Below are 21,706 nucleotides of genomic sequence, written 5' to 3'. Positions count from 1 at the left end.
TTCCGAATATCACAAAATCAGATATCCATTATAATAATATAACCTACCCCACATCCTCTGTAAATTTTAAGTAAATTGGAAAAAATTAATTGTTTCACGGTATGTACTTGAGGAGAAATGAGGTCTCCCTGTACCCTTTTATTTTTCCCCGACAAAATATACCTCATATAAATTGTATAATCTCCCCCAAGTTCTCCGTAAAATTTCAGTAAGTCGACAAATTTTAGTTTTTTCACTGTACTTTAAAAAAAAGACGGGCAATGGGGAGGCCCTCTTGCCTGAAAATTTCAAGCAAATCAGATAATTTTGTTCCAATTTTCAAAAAGTAAGGCAAACCCCCCCTTGCCTTACTTTACCCCTTCCCGTCCAAATTTTAAAAAATCAGAGACCCTATAATAAATTCATAACATAACGGTGTGTTCTCTGTAAATCTCAAGTAAATCAGAGATTTTTTTTACTCTACTTCAAACAAAAGTCGTATAAAGGGATGGTCCACCTCCGCTACCAAATATCAAAAAGAAAGTATCGGGACTTTGTCTAGACATCACCCCTAAGCTTCCTTGGAAATTGCACCCATATCGAAGAACTTTGGGCCAATTTTGAAAAAGTTGGACAAGGGTTATGTCCCCCTGCCCCACCAGATATCAAAACATGAGGTACCCTAATTTCACCACATGATTACCCTCTTCGTACTCTGAACATTTCTCATGTGAAAAAATAAAATTATTTTATAACAAACGCAACTGCGATGAATTCAAATTATAAAGTATTGTTATGTGCGCTGTAGGTAAAAATAAATTCCCGCTTTTCCGTTGAAACTTTTCTTGAATTTTCTTTGCTATAAACCTCATGGAGCCCGAGACCTTTCCAATGAATGCAAAACCGTTCGTGCGTTCTGGAGTTATTGTGTCAGGAAGGAATAGCCGACTTATTTTTATATATTACATAACCATTTTGTTAAATTTTTTTAGAATAAAAAAAAATTTCAAAATTTTATTCCTCTAGAAAATTTTGTCAAAATTTTGTTGTATAGAAAATTTGACAAATTTTTTCTCCTATACAAAATGTTGTCTAAATTTTTTTTATAGAAAATTTTGTCAAAATTTTATTTTTATAGAAAATTTTGTCAAAATTTTATTTCTATAGAAAATTTTGTCAAAATTTTTCTCCTATAAAAAATGTTGTCAAAATTTTTTCCTACACAAAATTTTGTCAAAATTTTATTTCTATAGAAAATTTTGTCAAAATTATATTTCAATAGAAAATTTTGTCAAAATTTTATTTCATTAGAAAATTTTGTCAAAATTTTATTTCAATAGAAAATGTTGTCAAAATTTTATTTCTGTAGAAATTTTTTCCAAATTCTATTTCTATAGAGAATTTTGTCAAAATTTTATTTCTGTAGAAAATTTTGTCAAATTTGTATTTCTATAGCAAATTTTGTCAAAATTTTATTTCTATGGAAAATTTTGTCCAAATTGTGTATCTATAGCAAATTTTGTCAAAATGTTATAACTTTAGAAAATTTTGTCACTTTTTTTTCTATACAGAATTTTATCAAAAATTTTTTCCTATAGAAAATTTTGTCAAAATTTTATTTTTATAGAAAATTTTGTCACAATTTTATTTCTATAGAAAATTTTGTCAAAATTTTATTTCTGTAGAAGATTTTGTTAAAATTTTATTTCTATACAAAATTTTGTCAAAATTTTATTTCTATACAAAATTTTGTCAAAATTTTATTTTATTTCTATAGAAAATTTTGTCAAAATTTTATTTCTACAGAAAATTTTGTAAAAATTTTATTTCTATAGAAAATTTTGTCAAAATTTTATGTCTATAGCAAATTTTGTCAAAATGCTATATCTACAGAAAAATTTGTCAATTTTTTTTTCTATACAGAATTTTATCAAAATTTTATATTTATAGAAAATTTTGTAAATTTTTTTTCTATACAGAATTTTATCAATTTTTTTTTCTATAGAAAATATTGTCTACATTTTATTTCTCTAAAAAATTTTGTCAAAATTTATTTCTATAGAAAATTTTGTGAAAATTTTATTTTTATAGAAAATTTTGTCAAAATTTTATTTTTATAGAAAATTTTGTCAAAATTTTATTTCTATAGAAAATTTTGTGAAAATTTTATGTCTATAGCAAATTTTGTCAAAATTTTATTTCTATAGAAAATTTTGTCACAATTTTATTTTTATAGAAAATTTTGTCAAAATTTTATTTCTATAGAAAATTTTGTGAAAATTTTATGTCTATAGCAAATTTTGTCAAAATTTTATTTCTATAGAAAATTTTGTCAAAATTTTATTTCTATAGAAAATTTTGTCAAAATTTTATTTCTATAGAAAATTTTGTCAAAATTTTATTTCTATAGAAGATTTTGTCAAAATTTTATGTATATAGCAAATTTTGTCAAAATTTTATGTATATAGCAAATTTTGTCAAAATTTTATTTCTATAGAAAATTTTGTCACAATTTTATTTCTATAGAAAATTTTGTTAAAATTTTATTTTTATAGAAAATTTTGTCAAAATTTTATTTCTATAGAAAATTTTGTCAAAATTTTATTTCTATAGAAAATTGTGTCAAAATTTTATTTCTATAGAAAATTTTCGTCAAAATGTTATTTCTGTAGAAATTTTGTCAAAATTTTATTTCTATAGAAAATTTTGTCAAAATTTTATTTCTATAGAAAATTTTGTCAAAATTTTATTTCTATAGAAAATTTTGTCAAAATTTTATTTCTATAGAAAATTTTGTCAAAATTTTATTTCTATGGAAACTTTTATCAAAATTTTATGTCTATAGCGAATTTTGTCAAAATGTTATATCTACAGAAAATTTTGTCAATTTTTTTTTTTCTATACAGAATTTTATCAAAATTTTATTTCTACAGAAAATTTTGTCAATATTTCTTTTCTATAGAAAATTTTGTCAAAATTTTATTTTAAGAGAAATTATTGTCAAAATTTTACTTCCATATAAAAATTTTATTAAATTTTTGTAGAAAAAAAAAATGTCAAAATTTTATTTCTATAGAAAATTTTGTCAAAATTTTATTTCAATAGAAAATTTTGTCTAAATTTTATTTCTATCGAAACTTTTGTTACTATCAAAAATTGTCAAAATTTTATTTCTGTAGAAATTTTTGTTTCTCTGGAAATTTTTGTCAAAATTTTATTTCTATAGAAAATTTTGTGAAAACTTTATTTATATTGCAACTTTCTTCAAAATTTTATTTCTATAAAAAATTGATGTACCTCTTAGTTGGAGAGGAATACTTTGCACCTCATTTAGTTGCACAGACTTCTAATATACAACTCGGGTCTTGCCCATACCATAGTATCAAATAAATTTTTCTATTCTAATCTGATTGTCTGATTCGAACTTGATAGTTAATTTTGTCGTTTAGAGCACAAAAATATTTTCAATAAAGTTTTCTCTATGTGTATTTGCCTGTATGATTCTTTACATTACTCTTAAACATTGCTTTGGCTTGGTGGTAGGCCACCACATACGTTTCATGTGGCCACCAAACACTCCAACAAAAGCGAACGAACTGCAGCACTACTAAAAAAACGGCAACTTTAGAAATAACCTTGTCCCAAAACAACTTTTTGCTGTTAGTCGGTTGCTGTGGTTGCCCGATTGCGTCGATGATGATAATTGTCGTTGTTGCAGTTGCAGTGATTTTTAGTTTTTTTTGTCGTCTAAATGCACTATGGCTCTTTGATGACGTTGGCTGACTGTGTAGTTTAATTAGAGACACGCAACAACTTGAAATTATATTTATAAAAGAATATAACAATATATATTTATATGTACTCAAATACTGATGAAAATTGCTAGTCCAAAGATAAGATAGAAAATTGAATAATTTTTGAAAGTAGAGATTCTAAATTTCCTCTTAATCCCCGATATTTGTGATGTGTGAAAGCCTATATACATAAAGGAAACACAAAAAAAAATCACGAAAATGTTTCCAATTAATGTCTTAATTGAGTTTTAAAAACTATTCAATTAAAAAGTTAATTGATTCTACAAATTGTTTAATTGAAACAAAAATCAATCACAAAACTAAATACTATCAATTAAATTTTTAATTGGTTCAATTAATTTGTTAATTGACTTTCAAGTAATTTTTTAATTGATACTATTATTTCTGAGACATTTCAATTAAACAATTAATTGGATCAATTAATTTCGTGATTGAATCAGAAAAATTTTTTTTGTGCGTAGTACTCACACAGACACAGACACTCTCACTATCCAATATCTCTCTCACAACAACAAATTTATTCTCAGTAATGGAAAATAACTCTAATAGCTTGCCATCAGTATTTTGTCAGTATTTTTCTAGCTCTTGCCCCAAAATCACGACGCTTTCGTCTCCCCAATTAGAAACGCAATTCCCCAATGAAAATCCCCAACAATTTTTTTTACATCTTTTATGCAAAAGTTTTCCTATACCACTGTTTTTTATGCTACCTCGAAGGCTACATTCTGGAAATTTTCTTGCTGATACAGAATTAAATGGGGTCGCAGAATTTGTGGTCAATAACTTGAGCCAACGACAAATGGCCACCCAACTGTCGGTCTTTCTCTTCAAATACCCCACCATTTTCTCCTACCATCATTTAAATGCTCTTAAAGCATGGACAGTGGAACGAAATAGGATAAAAAGACGTTGATCCAAGGAGTTTCGCAAAGTTCTTGAAGAGTTTATACAAGGAATTTATCATGAGTAATGTTTTTTTTTTTTTTTTTAACGACATTACTTTTATCTCTGGTAAATATTACTTAAATTCTAATTTGTAGTTTTTTGAATTTTTGGTCAAAATTTGTTTTTCAATTTTGAATGGAGATTACTCGGAAGTACTACAATTTTTTTAAATATCGTTATGATGTTTTAAATGCAACAAACTTTATTTCATAGAATTCGGTGAAAAATTTGAGACGTAAGATTTTTTTCTGGTTGTATCTTAAAAAAAATTAAGGGTTAAGCCACTAACAAATTCAAATTTCGATTCGACATAAAAAATGTAAAAATTCGATCTATTGAATTCTAAGACTATAAAACATCGATTTAGGCTTTTTTGTTCGTATCCCATTTTTCTGCCCTGACAACCCCCACTCGACTTTACACCACTTCTTATATTCACTCAATTCCCAATTCATCCCACTGTTCCATTTTTCAGTGAGTAAAGGAAATCCAGCAGTTGTTACTTATTGCCCACATTAACCAGTTTTCCATTTGGTCTTTACCACTATATAGTCGCCACAAACCAAGTGGCTGATGGCTGTAATTCAATTGAACTGGTTGTAAGGCACACTACTAAACTAACCGTGTGTATGAACCCAGATCAACCAGGTATCCAATGCCAGCAGCTGCATAGGTAAACCACGCATGCGCATACCCATGTGCTGTACACGAGCGTTTTACAGTTCTCTTGCATTCGCGACGAATAGAGCTACGCATGCGCACCATCTTGGGGGCTTTAAATGTGCAGAGATTTTTTTGTTTGCTTGCCATCCACTGACATCATGGAATGGCCAATATTTACAGAATCACCGTTTCGTTGGTGTGATGTGGTGGAAAAGAAGGCAAAAGCGGGTGTTGCAGTTGGTTGATTTTGTTCAAACAAAGAAATATGTATGCATATTTGGACCAATGGGTATGTGAGTGTGGTACTGGATATTGTGGGGTCAGGATTGCGGGAGGGAGGGAGGTAGGTCGAGTTGCAAGCCCATGCAATAATGTGGGTTTAAATGCATAACGACGTTTAAAGTTCAGTTCTAAGTCAGTTTGCATATGCCTGGAGTTCACAACCTGCTTTGCATGCCTCACTAAATCTCGCCTCGGCCATATTATGTGAATAGCACACATGAAGCGACAGACATTGGTTGCAATCTTTGGTGGTGCTACCAAATGGTGTGGTACGAATAGGTGGATGGATGGATGGATTGATGGTAGGCTTGTGGTATGGTACCACGGTTGCCACAGTTGGTAAAATTCTACCAAAATGTTAGAGTTTTTACTGTTTGGTAGATTTTCAATTTTTTTATAGAAATACAATTTGGCAAAACTTCTATAGAAATACAATTTTGGCAAAATTTTCTATAGAAATAAAATTTTGGCAAAATTTTTTTATAGAACTCAAATTTTGACAACATTTTCTGTAGAACTCAAATTTTGACAAAATTTTCCATAGAAATAAAATTTTTACAAAATTTTCTATAGAAATAAAATTTAGAAAAAATTCTGTATAGAAATAAAATTTTGACAAAATTTTCTATAGAAATAAAATTTAGAAAAAATTTTCTGTAGAAATAAAATTTTGACAAAATTTTCGATAGAAATAAAATTTTGACAAAATTTTCTATAGAAATTAAATTTTGCCGACATTTTCTATAGAAATTAGGGAGCCACCGTGGTGCAATGGTTAGCATGCCCGCCTTGTATACACAAGGTCGTGGGTTCGATTCCTGCCTCGACCGGACACCAAACAGTTTTTCAGCTGTGGATTATCCCACCTCAGTAATGCTGGTGACATTTCTGAGGGTTTCAAAGCTTCTCTAAGTGGTTTCACAGCAATGTGGAACGCCGTTCGGACTCGGCTATAAAAAGGAGGTCCCTTATCATTGAGCTTAACATGGAATCGGGCAGCACTCAGTGATAAGAGAGAAGTTCACCAATGTGGAATCACAATGGACTGAATAGTCTAAGTGAGCCTGATACATCGGGCTGCCACCTAACCTAACCTAACCTTCTATAGAAATTAAATTTTGATAAAATTTTCTATACACATAAAATTTTGACAAAATTTTCTATAGAAATAAAATTTTGACAAAATTTTCTATAGAAATAAAATACAATTTGGCAAAACTTCTATAGAAATAAAATTTTGGCAAAATTTTCTATAGAAATAAAATTTTGATAACAATTTCTATAGAAATAAAATTTTGACAACAATTTCTATAGAAATAAAATTTTGACAAAATTTTCTATAGAAATAAAATCTTGGCAAAATTTTCTATAGAAATAATATCTTGGCAAAATTTTCTATAGAAATAAAATTGTGACAAAATTTTCTATAGAAACAAAATATTGACAAAAATTTCTATAGAAATAAAATTGTGACAAAATTTTCTGTAGAAATAAAATTGTGACAAAATTTCCTATAGCAATTAAATTTTGACAAAATTTTCTATAAAATAAATTGTTGACAAAATTTTTACAAAACTTTCTATAGAAATAAAATTTAGAAAAAATTCTGTATAGAAATAAAATGTTGACAAAATTTTCTATAGAAATAAAATGTTGACAAAATTTTCTATAGAAACAAAATTTTAACCAAATTTTCTATAGAAATAAACTTCTGACAAAATTTTCTATAGAAATAAAAGTTTGGCAAAATTTTGTATAGAAATAAATTTTGACAACATTTTCTATAGAAATAAAATTTTGACAAAATTTTCTATAGAAATAAAATATTGACTAAATTTTCTATACAAATAAAATGTTGACTAAATTTTCTATAGAAATAAAATGTTGACTAAATATTCTATAGAAATAAAATTTTGACAAAAAAAATTTTGACAAAATTTTCTATAATGTAAATTTTGGGAAATTTTTCTATACAAATTTTCTATAATGTAAATTTTGGGAAAATTTTCTATAGAAATAAAATTTTGACAAAATTTTCGATAGAAATAAAATGTTTGACAAAATTTTCTATAGAAATAAAATTTTAACCAAATTTTCTATAGAAATAAACTTTTGACAAAATTTTCTATAGAAATAAAATTTTGGCAAAATTTTGTATAGAAATAAATTTTGACAACATTTTCTATAGAAATAAAATTTTGACAAAATTTTCTATAGAAATAAAATTTTGACAAAATATTCTATAGAAAAAAAAATTTGACAAAATTTTCTATAATGTAAATTTTGGGAAATTTTTCTATACAAATTTTCTATAATGTAAATTTTGGGAAAATTTTCTATAGAAATAAAATTTTGACAAAATTTTCGATAGAAATAAAATGTTGACAAAATTTTCAATAGAAATAAAATTTTCACAAAATTTTTTATAGAAAAAAAATTATTTAGAAATAAAATTTTGAGAAAATTTTCTATAATGTAAATTTTGGGAAAATTTTCTATACAAATTTTCTATAATGTAAATTTTGGGACAATTTTCTATAGAAATAAAATTTTGACAAAATTTTCTATAAAATAAATTGTTGACAAAATTTTTACAAAATTTTCTATAGAAATAAAATTTTGAAAAAATTCTGTATAGAAATTAAATTTTGCCAAAATTTTCTATAGAATTAAAATTGTGACAAAATTTTCGATAGAAATAAAATTTTGACAAAATTTTATATAGAAATAAAATTTTAACAAATTTTTCTTTAGGAATAAAATGTTGACAAAATTTTCTATAGAAATAAAATTTTGACAAAATTTTCTATAGAATTACAATTTTGAAAAAAAAAATCTATAGAAATAAAATTGTGAAAATTTTTTCTACAGAAATAAAATATTGAAAAAATTTGTATAGAAATACAATTTTGACAAAAATTTCTTTAGGAATAAAATTTTGACAATATTTTCTATAGAAATAAAATTTTGGCAAAATTTTCTATAGAAATAAAATTTTAATAACATTTTCCGTAGAAATAAAATTTTGACAAAATTTTCTATAGAAATAAAATTTTGACAAAATTTTGTATAGAAATAAAATTTTGACAAATATTTCTATAGAAATAAAATTGTTACAATATTTTCTGCGGAAATAAAATTTTGATAAAATTTTCTATAGAAATACAATTTTGACAAAATCTTATTTCTATGTAAATTTTGAAAAAAATATGACCAAAGACTTTATATTTTAAATTTTGTAGATTTTTTGGTAAAATTGTGGTAGCTTATATTTGGTACGATTGGCAACCATGTATGGTAGTCCATGTCGAGATTGTTCCTTCCCTTGGTTAAATTGCCAGGGCTTTGTTTTATGACACCTTCCTTCTTTTGTTGATTTCATCGTCATCCTCGTCATAGAGTATGGGGCTATTGTTTCTGATTATTCCCCCTACATCTCTCTAATGGGAATTATATCGTTCGCATGGGTTCCGTTTGCCTGCACATCGCCAGGCACAATGTATCAAAGGCAAAAGCTAACTTTCCAGTTTCTGGTCATGTATACATATGGGAAGTCTGTATATTATATGACCAGAGTAGTAGGAAATCACAGTTGAGTGTTCCTCTTTTTCTCATGCCATTGTAAGTTGGAGTTCGTGCGAAATAGGATACATCTTAAGGATTGTGATTGTGCGGATGTAGCCGTTTTGGTGAGGTTTTAAGCTTGTGGCCAGTAGCTTCAATTTACAATGTTGCACACCAAACTGTTTGGCAATCATTTTGTTGGTTGCAAAAAGTTTTCAAAGTGATGGTGATAATCTGGCCATTCAAAAAAAGTCCAGTTATATTCAATGGGTTAAAATTTGGTTGTGTTGTGATAACCAAAAAAAAAAAATTAAAACTGGATTTGACTATTTTTTCTCTCCAGAATTATGTACGTAGGTGCTATAAGCAATGGGTGTGGCAAAATCTACACTTTGACATGTTACAAAAGAACTTGGTGGAGGGTAAGTAGAGAGGTTGTGCTCTCAGTTTGTTAAAGTCGAGTTGAGATTGTACTCCATTCATTTCGAACTCTCATGCCATTACGTCGGGGGAATGATATTTACCTTTATGGGAGATTTTATTATCAAATATAAATTTCTTAAAACATTTTTATAAATTTATGAACTATTTCATTAAATAGATGAATGTTTACATAAATTTTTATAAGTTTATGGAATTTTTCATAAAATAGATGAATTTGTACATAATATATAGTTTCCGTAAATACTTATTAAATGATGCATTTTTTTATAATGAACCATTGAACCTTTCATAAGATATGAAAGCTAAGCTGAAGCCCTTTCCAATAAACTTAGTCTCTATACCGCACGCTGCTTAGTTTTGGCAAATTTGCACTATACACAAATACTTTTCTAATGAAGACTTTTGTGATTATGAAAGCTGAGATCAAGCCCTTTTCAATGAACCTAGTCTCAATACCACACGTGGCTTAGTTTTGGCACAGTGGACCCGTTGTAAAAATTTATTGAAAATATTTTCAATTTTCATACACACAAAAGTCTTTCTAATGAAGACTTTTGTGGGTATGAGAGCTGAGCTCAAGCCCTTTCCAACAAACCTAGTCGCTATACCGCACGCGGCTTAGTTTTTGCATAGTAAGTTAAAACGTAAATTAGTATTTAAAGCGACGGTTTGTGTCTCGGCTAAGTTTTTGCTGCAAATTTCAAATTCGAATTTATTTTCACACACATACTCTTCGTCGGTGGATTTGATGACAGATACTCTGCCAAGGAAACAGGGACCGCACCACCCCTTATTCGCTACACCTTTAAGGACCTAAAAAATCGCTACATTTTGAATTTCAGGCAAATCGGATAAAAATTGCGGTGTCTAGAAATCCTAGAAGACAAATGGGGAGTTCCGTCTATATGGGGGTTATATCAAAACGTTTATCGATACGTCCCATATTCAGCTTACTTATATATGGGCTAATAATACCTATACTCGGAAAAAAGTCTGTTGCAAAACTGATGCTTAAATCAACTAATATTTATTGTAAACATTTTATTTTGTTTTAGTTTATATTTAAAATTTTGTAAGAAATTTTTCCCAGCCCAACGATTTTTTCTTTATTCCAAGTATGTCTCAAAAATTTTATGAACTAAATGGCAGTAAAATTTCAATTGCATATAAATTAGTTCAATTCTATCTAAAACAGAAGAAGTTTGTCGTACACTTCTCAAAAATATTAAGAATGAACTACAGCGTTGTTAAAATGGGAATGATCTGGCGCTTAAGATTTTTTCTATATTTTTAGTTCATTTTTTCTTCTCGAGAAAGATGCATTTCGTAAATGGTAATTAAAAATCCAAAAAAGTCGGAAAATTTTCTTCAATTTAAAGAATCTCAAAATTTGGTATACAATTTAGTTCATTTTTCGCACGAGATTGTTCATTTTTAACATAATGTAGTTTACTTTTGTTCTATGTAGATTTTGAATTTCACGCAAATCGGATGAGAATAGGGATGCAATAGCCCAAAGCAACTTTTCATAAAGTTTATATTTTTTAAAATGGATTATTAAAGAAAAGTAATCGGGGAAAAATTGCGATTTTAGCGGATTTTAATTGTAAAAATGTTGGTGATATTTTTTCTGTGTACATGACACTTAAGTCAATTTAATTTTATTTTAATTCATGAAATTATTATGTTTTGAAAAAGTTTCCTTGACTATACAGTTTAGTTAAAAATTTTCTAAAATTAAGCTAAATTAAATAAAATTTTTCTTTCTGATGGGTTTTCTGTTTTCTGTTTTTTTTTTTTTTTTTGAGTGTAGCATTCAAAAAAACATATCATAAGGCCTTTTTCCTTTAGTACTAGATGCAACATTTGTATGAGCTATACAGAACATCTAATCAGTGTAAGCAGAGAGAATAAAAAAACAAGAGAACGAAACTGTCAAGCGAAACTGCGTCAGTAGGTGGCAGTCATGAGGAAAATTTCTCTAATATCATGCGGTTTTTGTCGGCACTTCTCTTAAATATCATGCAGTTTGCGTCGTCGTCACCCAGTTCAGTTCTCTGCCGGCTTTACGAAACGTAAAGAAAATAGGGTTTAGAACCTACTTTGTTCTTTTATATAAATCTTTTCATTCTATTAAATTTTTTGGCAAACAATTTGAAATTATAACTGCCGATGCCTTTAGAAACAATTTATCAAAACAGCGCTTCGACCGCAACGTAGGTAATACCAACGCTGCAGGCATTGTGCGACATCTATACGGTTGACATTTGTTGTTTTTGTAAAAGAGAAATTTTCGTCCTCTAGCGAGCCACCGTGGTGCAATGGTTACCATGCCCGCCTTGCATACACAAGGTCGTGGGTTCGATTCCTGCTTCGACCGAACACCAAAAAAGTTTTTCAGCGGTGGATTATCCCACCTCAGTAATGCTGGTGACATTTCTGAGGTTTTCAAAGCTTCTCTAAGTGGTTTCACTGCAATGTGGAACGCCGTTAGGACTCGGCTATAAAAAGGAGGTCCCTTGTCATTGAGCTTATCATGGAATCGGGCAGCACTCAGTGATAAGAGAGAAGTTCACCAATGTGGTTTTACAATGAACTGAATAGTCTAAGTGAGCCTGATACATCGGGCTGCCACCTAACCTAACCTAACCTAACCTTCGTCCTCTTGTGTTTTTATTCTCTCTGGTGTAAGTCGCGTGAGTGTTGCCAGATTGTATTTTGATAAAGTGACGTTTTTTCGATTCGCAATAGTAACTTATTGTGACTAATTTGTCGAATAACATGAAATTCAAAAGGGTATAGTGTCAAAAATATTCACAGCAGTAATTACTTTATTACTATTTGAGCATTTTATATGTACTTTGAAAATGTCAAATTCCACTTGTTTTCTGTGATTGTTTTTAAACAGCTGATGACAGTATTGCTTATTTTTAGAGATATAATGGATAAACGGGTACTCTGTTTTTTTTACGTCTTTTCACGTCTTAGAGTAACCAGTACTAAAAGAAAACAGCCCTAATGATATAAAGAAACCACATCCATGGCTCGAAATCATTTTCAAAACCCTTAAATGAAGATCAACGTTTTTGGATCCAATTTTTTGGGTGTAGACATCAAACATTTTTGGTGTAGTAAAACAACAATTACTATATTGTCTTAATGTATCTGATTTTTCCAACGTAATTCCAATGTAAACTAGAGAAATTCGAACGAATGCCCTGGGATGAGTGAGTCATCATGAATAGAAGAAAAAGTTGTGTGGACTGTGTACACGTATACTGACAGCACTTATCATATGACATTGACTTTATTTTGCTACTCTGGTACACCACACAACCATCGAGTATTTTCAATTCTTCCATCCATTCACCCATCATACTTCCATTCCTTTTCCCTTGCCTCTTTCCAATTACAAGAGGACAAAACAGGCAACAAAGAATAATGAAAGAAAAACAACAACCTGATATACAAAACTGACACGTATCTCGACTATTCGTTTTGCACCAACAACTACATTATCATGAGTCCCGGATTCAATATATTGTACATGAGATGTGTGTGTGTGTGTTGATGTTTGTGAGAATGGAACGTATTTATAATGATGTCAATGTCATTGCACTACTTTATTCTGTGCAAAAGACATTGAGTGCTTACAGTGCTTAGGGTGGAGTAAAGGGCGGTGTGAAAGGGCCTCTCATTGAATGTTGGCCATAGAAGAAATGGTTAAGGTTTGATCACCAGGGAAGGGATAGAAAAATGGAATAAAATATAAAGCTCGAATAGAAAATAATTCTATATATAAAATTCAAAGTATGTTTGTTTATTTGTTTGTTTGTATGTTCCGGGTAAGCTCGAAAACTGAGCCGATTTACTTGAAACTTTCTGAGATCGTTGGGGGCGCTCATGTGGTAAAAATGGGGTACTTCATTTTTGACACATGGTCGTGGACGGGGACCTCTACTTTGTCCGACTTCTTGAAATGTGACCAAAGTTGACCGATTTTCTTGAAATTTCATTGAAGGCTGAACTGATTTACTTGAAACTTTCAGAGATGGTAGGGGGCGCTGATGTGGTGGAAATAGGGCACCTCATTTTTTGACACATGCTCGCGGACGGGGACCTTTCCAAAGTTGACCGATGTTCTTGAAATGTTCATTGAAGGTTGGGGTTGACATCTAGACAAAGATCCGCTACTTTATTTTTCGATATTTTGTCGCGGAGGGGAACCTCCCTTTTGTCCGACATTTTTATAAAGTACAGTGAAAAAAACTAAATTTCGTTAAATTACCTGAGATTTACAGAGAACATGCCGTGGGGATATGAATTTAATATGCGGTACCTGATGTGTTCATATGTGGTCGGGGAGGGGAGCCTCCCCTTTGTCCGACTTTTTTTAAAGTACAGTGAAAAAAAACTATAATTCTCTAAATTATCTGAGATTAACAGAGAGGTTATGAAGTTAATATGAGGTACCTGATGTGTTCAAGGGTTGTCGCCTTCTAATTTTCAGGTATACATTTGAGCCTGCTTTATTCATCTAACGGCGGGAGTCCCTATAATACGGTGGCACTTACTGGCCTAAAGGCTCGGAGGGTCCTTTCTGGCCCATTTCTAAAACACACGATGCGCCCATACTCTGACTTCTGGAACTTTAAGCCTTTTTGACACAACGGAGTATATGGAGTCCCTTCTGACCCATTTGTTGATATATGTTGAACCCTATCGAGTTACGCGGAGCCCTTACTGGCTCAACGGGGCCCCTCCTGACCGATCTCGACTAACTAACTTGGAGTCCCATACTCTGACTTCTGGAACTTTAAGCCTTTTTGGCTCAACGGACTATATGGAGTCCCTTTTGAGCCATTTGTTGATATATGTTGAACCCTATCGAGTTCCGCGGAGCCCTTACTGGCTCAACGGGGTCCCTCCTGACCCATCTCGACTAACTAACTTGGAGTCCCTTCTGACTCGCTGTGGTCCTTACTGACCTATAGGGTCCCTTCTGGCCCAATTGTAATATAGAATTATATTTAATTGAATTGTTATATTTTGTAATGTCCCGTCTAAACAAAGAACGGCCACTTTATTTTTCGATATTTCGTCGGGGAGGAGGACCTCCCCTTTGCCCGACTTTTTACAAGTACAGTGAAAACAAAACTAAAGTCCTCCGACTGAAATTTTACGGAAAAACTGGACGAGATTTTGAAATTTCTATCAGGTTCCTGATTTTTTAATATTTGGTCGGGGAAAAATAAAAGGGCATAGGGAGACATCCGCTTCTCATTAAGTACGTACAGAGAAACAAATAAACTTTTCCAATTTACTTCAAATTTACAGAGGACGTGGGGAGTGGTTATGAAATTAATATTGGATAACTTATTTTGTGGACGGGAAGAGGGGCAACCCCTGCTTTTTGAAAATTGTGCATATAATTTGCTTGACATTTTCTGGGACGTTTACACAAGGTACGCTACATCACTTTTTGATATTTGGTCGGGGAGGGGGCTCTCCTCTAAAACTGAAGAAAAACTAAAATTCTCAAGTTTTCTTGAAATTTACAAAGGCCGTGGGGGAAGGTTATGAAATCAATGCGGTGTACCTGTTGTTTGGGTATTTGGACGAGGAGGGAACCATCCGTGCCCTTGAAGGAAAGTTTCTAGATTTTTTTGGAATATTCAGGGTAGGTTAAGTGTGCTATTCACTTCGGTGTTTGTCGATATTTTATCGGGGAAAGTGACGTTCTTTTAAAGCAATAGACTAAATTTTGTAAAGAATTGTAGAATTGTAGAGTTTTCGAGGATTTCCTGAATAAACCTATTAATTTCATAAGGATACAACATTGCTTACAATCTGCCAATTTCAGTGCCTCAAACATGCGTAGCCTCAAACATGCGTAGCCATCTACTCATCTTTAATTTATGAATAGGCCTTTGGGTTTTCCAAGAGTTCTCTATGGTGTTAACCAAAATAAGAGATATTCTCTTGCTTGCTAAACAGAGGTCCGGGTTATATCTAATTTTTACAAAGTATTATAATAACTTTACATTTACTATAACAAGTACGATTCGTTTTCTCAAAGGCCCTCGTTTGTAATTACATATTTACGTGCGAAAAAGACCAATCAATAAAAAAAATCGAACATATGCAAAGTATTCTCCCAGTAAACGACAAAGGATTGTCCACAAAGACATTGCCGGCGTTAACATCATTGTCCCCGATATTGTCAACATCTTCAAAGGCATCACGTTATCGCTAGAAACAATAGTAGGCCTGTTTTCTTTTAGTACTGGATACAACATTGGTATGAGCTATCCATCATCAACATCATTGTCTCTGATATTGTCAACCTCTTCAAAGGCATCACGTTATCGCTAGAAACAATAGTAGGCCTGTTGTCGTTTACTACTAGATGCAACAGAACATCCAGAACATCGTTATACTGGTGTTCTATCCACAACATTTCATCAGTGCAAGTCGCGTCGGTGTTGCCAGATTGCATTGTGACTTTTTTTTTCGATTGTCTTCGCGGACGTGGGTGGTACTAAAGCTCACTTCTTTCATACGAATATAGACTAAATATTATAAAATTACCCTCATTGCTAAGTAGGAGAACTATGTTAAATGTAGCTTTTGAATATTATTCATGGAAAAATTGATTTCTTCTTAGTAGAATTCGGATCAACGTTCCGATCAGACCGCGTCACTAAATGTGATAGTTTTTACTATTTTCATCAAGGATGTAAAAGTTGGTACAATTGTACTAAATTTGGTACATATCACTTCCCAAAAGTACAATTATACAAAAATGACCTTTTTGGTATAATTTGAAGTATTCAGTTCGTCTCTAAAAAATCCCGCGCGCGATTTCTTTCAAGTACCCATCAGCAGCATGTCGATCATCTCATATCTTTCCAATTTTAATGTTTAGAATAAGATAATAAAACGAATTATGCTAGAATTTGAGGACGAACGATGTGAATGTGATGAATTTAAATGAGAATTCGCGCGCGCGTTAATTCTCAAATTCTAGCATCATTCGTTTTATTAATTTGTTTAAAAAAATCAAAACAGTTATATTGATATGTCGTTCGTAACCTACGTAAGTATTAGTAATTGCTTGTACCCATAAGATAAGATGGAACGACCGAAAAGAGGCAGCGATAAATAATAGCATCTCCATCATCCATATTATTTATTATTTCATTTACTGGGATGGAACACAAAGAGACTGTAGTCAAATCGGCTTCCATAATAGTGGTTTGATAAAATATCTTCGCTGGTACACTTTCGCACATTCAGTATTCACTCATATGTTCCGATTTGGCAAATAGTGCTAACAGGTTGGCTGATAAGTCCCCGGTCTAACAAAGAAAAACACATTTTTTTGTCAAAATTAGTTTTTATTATTCAACATAGTTCCCTTCAAGCGATATAACGATTATAACGACCTTCCAATTATTTGATACCATTTTGGTAGTACTCCTTCGGTTTTGCCTCAAAATAGGCCTCAGTTTCGGCGATCACTTCTTCATTGCAGCCAAATTTTTTCCCTGCGAGCATCCTTTTGAGGTCTGAGAACAAGAAAAAGTCGCTGGGGGCCAGATCTGGAGAATACGGTGGGTGAGAAAGCAATTCGAAGCCCAATTCATGAATTTTTGCCATCGTTCTCAATGACTTGTGGCACGGTGCGTCTTGGTGGAACAACACTTTTTTCTTCTTCTTCATATGGGGCTGTTTTGCCTCGATTTCGACCTTCAAACGCTCCAATAACGCCATATAATAGTCACTGTTGATGGTTTTTCCCTTTACAAGATAATCAATAAAAATTATTCCATGCGCATCCCAAAAAACAGAAGCCATTACTTTGCCAGCGGACTTTTGAGTCTTTGCACGCTTCGGAGACGGTTCACCGGTCACTGTCCACTCAGCCGACTGTCGATTGGACTCAGGAGTGTAGTGGTGGAACCATGTTTCATCCATTGTCACATATCGACGGAAAAACTCGGGAGTATTACGAGTTAACAAACCGCTCAGAATCATCAACACGTTGTTGTTTTTGGTCAAATGTGAGCTCGCGCGGCACCGATTTTGCACAGAGCTTCCGCATATCTAAATATTGATGAATGATATGACCAACACGTTTCTTTGATATCTTTAAGGCCTCGGCTATCTCGATCAACTTCATTTTACGGTCATTCAAAATAATTTTGTGGATTTGTTTAATGTTTTCGTCGGTAACCACCTCTTTCGGTCGTCCACTGCGTTCACCATCCTCCGTGCTCATTTCACCACGCTTGAATTTTGCATACCAATCAATTATTGTTGATTTCCCTGGGGCAGAGTCCGGAAACTCATTATCAAGCCAAGTTTTTGCTTCCACCGTATTTTTTCCCTTCAGAAAACAGTATTTTATCAAAACACGAAATTCCTTTTTTCCATTTTTTTCACAATAACAAAAGTTGCTTCACAAAAGACGCTCTATCTCACAAACTAATTGACTTACAGACGTCAAATTTTGACACGAATCATTTGAAGGTTGGTACTATATAAAAATAATATGCATTTAATACTAGCGACGCCATCTATGTGTCAGACCGGGGACTTATCAGCCAACTTGTTAATTATGGACCAATTTTTTGCATGGGTATTAGATGTCACATACTAACACCACGTACAAAATTTCAGCCGGATCGGATGGGGGGATGGGGATGGGGATCGGTTTATAAGGGGTCTATATATAATTATGGACCAATTTTAGCATAAAAGTTAGATACCATATACTAACAACACGTACCAAATTTCAACCGGATCGGATGAAATTTGCTTCTCCTAGAGGATCCACAAGGAAAATCTGGGGATCGGTTTATATGGGTCTATATATAATTATGGACCGATATGGACCAATTTTTGCATGGGTATTAGATGTCACATACTAACACCGCGTACCAAATTTCAGCCGGAGCGGATGAAATTTGCTCCTCCAAGAGGATCACCGGGCCAAATCTGGGGGTCGGTTTATATGGGAGATATACGTAAACGTGGTCCGATATGGCCCATTTGCAATACCATCCGACCTACATCAATAACAACTACTTGTTTCCCCCAAAAGGCTCCGGAGTTCAAATCTGGGGATCGACTTATAAGGGGTCTATATATAATTATGGACCAATTTTAGCATGAATGTTAGATACCATATACAAACAACACGTACCAAATTTCAACCGGATCGGATGAAAGATCCACAAGGAAAATCTGGGGATCGGTTTATATGGGTCTATATATAATTATGGACCGATATGGACCAATTTTTTGCATGTGTATTAGATGTCACATACTAAGACCACGTACCAAATTTCAGCCGGAGCGGATGAAATTTGCTTCTCCAAGAGGATCAGATCAGCGAGCCAAATCTGGGGGACGGGTTATATGAGAGCTATACGTAAACGTGGTCCGATATGGCCCATTTGCAATACCATCCGACCTACATCAATAACAACTACTTGTTTCAAGTCGATAGCTTGTTTCGCTCGGAAGTTAGCGTGAATTCCACAAATGGACGGACAGCCGGACATAGCTAGATCGACTCAGAATTTCACCACGACCCAGAATATATAAACTTTATGGGGTCTTAGACCAATATTTCGATGTGTTACAAACGGAATGACAAAGTTAATATATCCCCATCCTATTGTGGAGGGTATAATAATCTTCTATTTTCTAGTGTCTTTATACCAATAACTCGATACAATGTATTCTAAAGAGTACAATGTTACTTCATTACCCATCACAGCTGAGTTGACGATCTCATGTTGAATTTTCTGATATGGCCACAAAATGATGTTGTCACACAAGTCAGACACACTTTTTGCTCTATTCCTACTCAAGATATGAGAAAAACACTCAGAAGAGAAGAACAGAATAAAATCCTCATTGTATTTGGTGTTACCAAATGTTTGTTTACATTAGGACAAAATAAATGTACTCATATCAGGGATGGAAAATACAATTTTTAAGAAAGTACAAAAAAGGTATTTTTTGAGCGGAAAGGTACTTTTTACTAAATTTCAAAAAAAATTTAACTGGAAAATTATTGTCAAGAGACTAAACTTTAAAGAAAATAAAATTTTGACAAAATTTTCTATATAAATAAAATTTTGCAAAAAAAAAATCTGTAGAAAAAAAATGTTGCAAAATGTTTTCTATAGAAATAAAATTTTGCAAAAATTTCCTATAGAAATAAAATTTGTACAAAATTTTCAATTGAAATAAAATTTTGACAAAATTTTCTATAAAAATAAAATTTTGACAGCATTTTCTACCGAAATAAAAAATCGATAATATAGAATCGCATTCTTTTTTTGACTAAAACATTCTTGAAGTTCAATAAAATCCTGTTTTTGACTATGTCTTTTACAAAATCGAGATTTTCTTCCCACATGAACATGTCTGTTTTGCCATATTTGTAAAAGACTATTAGCAAATAAGGTTGATAAAGACTTTCTCAAAATATTAAAATATTTTGTCAAAGCTATTGTACCATAAATCTGATATCGACTCAAAAATCTCTACACAAAAGGTACTAAATCATTCGCGGGGGTACTACGGTACTGACCGGGGTGAAAAAGTATTGAAAAAAGTACTATAGTACTGCATTTTCCATCCCTGACTCATATTCTACATTTTAACTCGCTCACTCTCCCTCGCTCTCTGGTTCTTTTAGAGTTTTGTTTATGGTATATTCTTCGTATTTAATGCCATGATATACACCGATGTGCACACTATTTCTTCTTTCTCTTTGTTTATATATCCATTATTCGTTAGTTTCGTTATTGTTGCTAGCTATGTCTTTTTGTCTGTTTTAGGTAATCTTGTCTTCAAAGTCTCTTTTTCGGGCAAGGTCATTTCATTGAGACAAAGTCAATAACCGCAAATAACCTCCACTGCCGCTTTCTTATTGCCAGACTTGCTGTTGTGAATGCGTAGTGAGTGAGTGTCTATTTCTTGTCTTATTTTCTTTTACCATTTGTTTCGTTTGGCTTATTCTTCCGTTGCTGATGTGTTACTTGATGGTTGGTGGTTTTGCCTTAATTGGTTTGGCTTTCTTATGGCCTTCCAACGTCAAACTACTCCTTTAGATGGGTAGCCATCTCCTTGTCGCTCACCGCGTTGCCTAACAAAGATGGGGTTGTACTGATGTTTTGTTGCTCGTAGCAATATATAGGTTTGTTTCTTGTGTTTCTTGTTCAACTGATGTTGAGTCTTTATCTTAGGCCTTATTGTAGGCTTTTGGCCGTAATGTTATGAGGCCGCATTAAATCTTCTTTTCTTCTTCGTTTATTCGCGTATACTAATTATGGTTATTGACAAAGACCATAGAAAAAGAAGACATGAATTGGGCTTTGATAGTGTTAGTGCTAAGAACCAGAGATTAGCCCCATACTTGTAGGAAAAGCGCTTCGAACTTACTGGTTTGATGCAGACAATTTTTATTTTGCTATTTTCTCAAAAGTTCCTGCCAATTTCTGTGTCGTTTGCACTAAATTATTAATTAAATGTTTTATGAAGTGTTTTTGTTCTTTTAAAAGTTAAAAAAATTGCTAAAATAAGAGAATTAGGTTTTGTTACGAATGCAAAATGAAAAGAGAAACCGAAAAAAAGTTGTAACTTCTCATCGAACATGTATGGGGCTAATCTCTGGTTCTTGAGAAAAAAGAATAACAACATGCCGAATTCATGTCTTCTTTTTCTATGGTCTTTGGTTATTGACTTTATATTGCAAAGTTTCTAGATGTGGACAAGCTACATAAACGAAATGTCCTCTTTTCTTGTGATCATTATTATCAAAAGTCTTGTTATACACATAGAGTAGAAGAAGAAGAAGAAGAACACACACATCGATTAGAAAAATAAGTTATGATCAAAGCAAACATGTAGTCTTAAATTTTATAAAAAAAAAATAATTTTATGAATATATTATGGATGTTTTTATTATATTCGACCTTTGTATAGATTTT

The 21,706-nt window shown here is 31.9% G+C and overlaps 1 protein-coding gene across 3 annotated transcripts in view; it reads right to left on the bottom strand.

The window, feature by feature from the left end:
* The window catches only part of Hr39 (Nuclear hormone receptor FTZ-F1 beta), a 105,186-nt gene that overhangs the window by 39,881 nt on the left and 43,599 nt on the right, over positions 1–21,706 (bottom strand). The gene's annotated exons all lie outside the window — the stretch shown is intronic.

Source organism: Haematobia irritans, chromosome 2, assembly GCF_050003625.1.
Source record: "Haematobia irritans isolate KBUSLIRL chromosome 2, ASM5000362v1, whole genome shotgun sequence".
NCBI classification, from domain to species: Eukaryota; Metazoa; Arthropoda; class Insecta; order Diptera; family Muscidae; genus Haematobia; species Haematobia irritans.
Note: the sequence above shows the minus strand (reverse complement) of the source record. Positions and strands in the feature narration are given on the sequence as shown.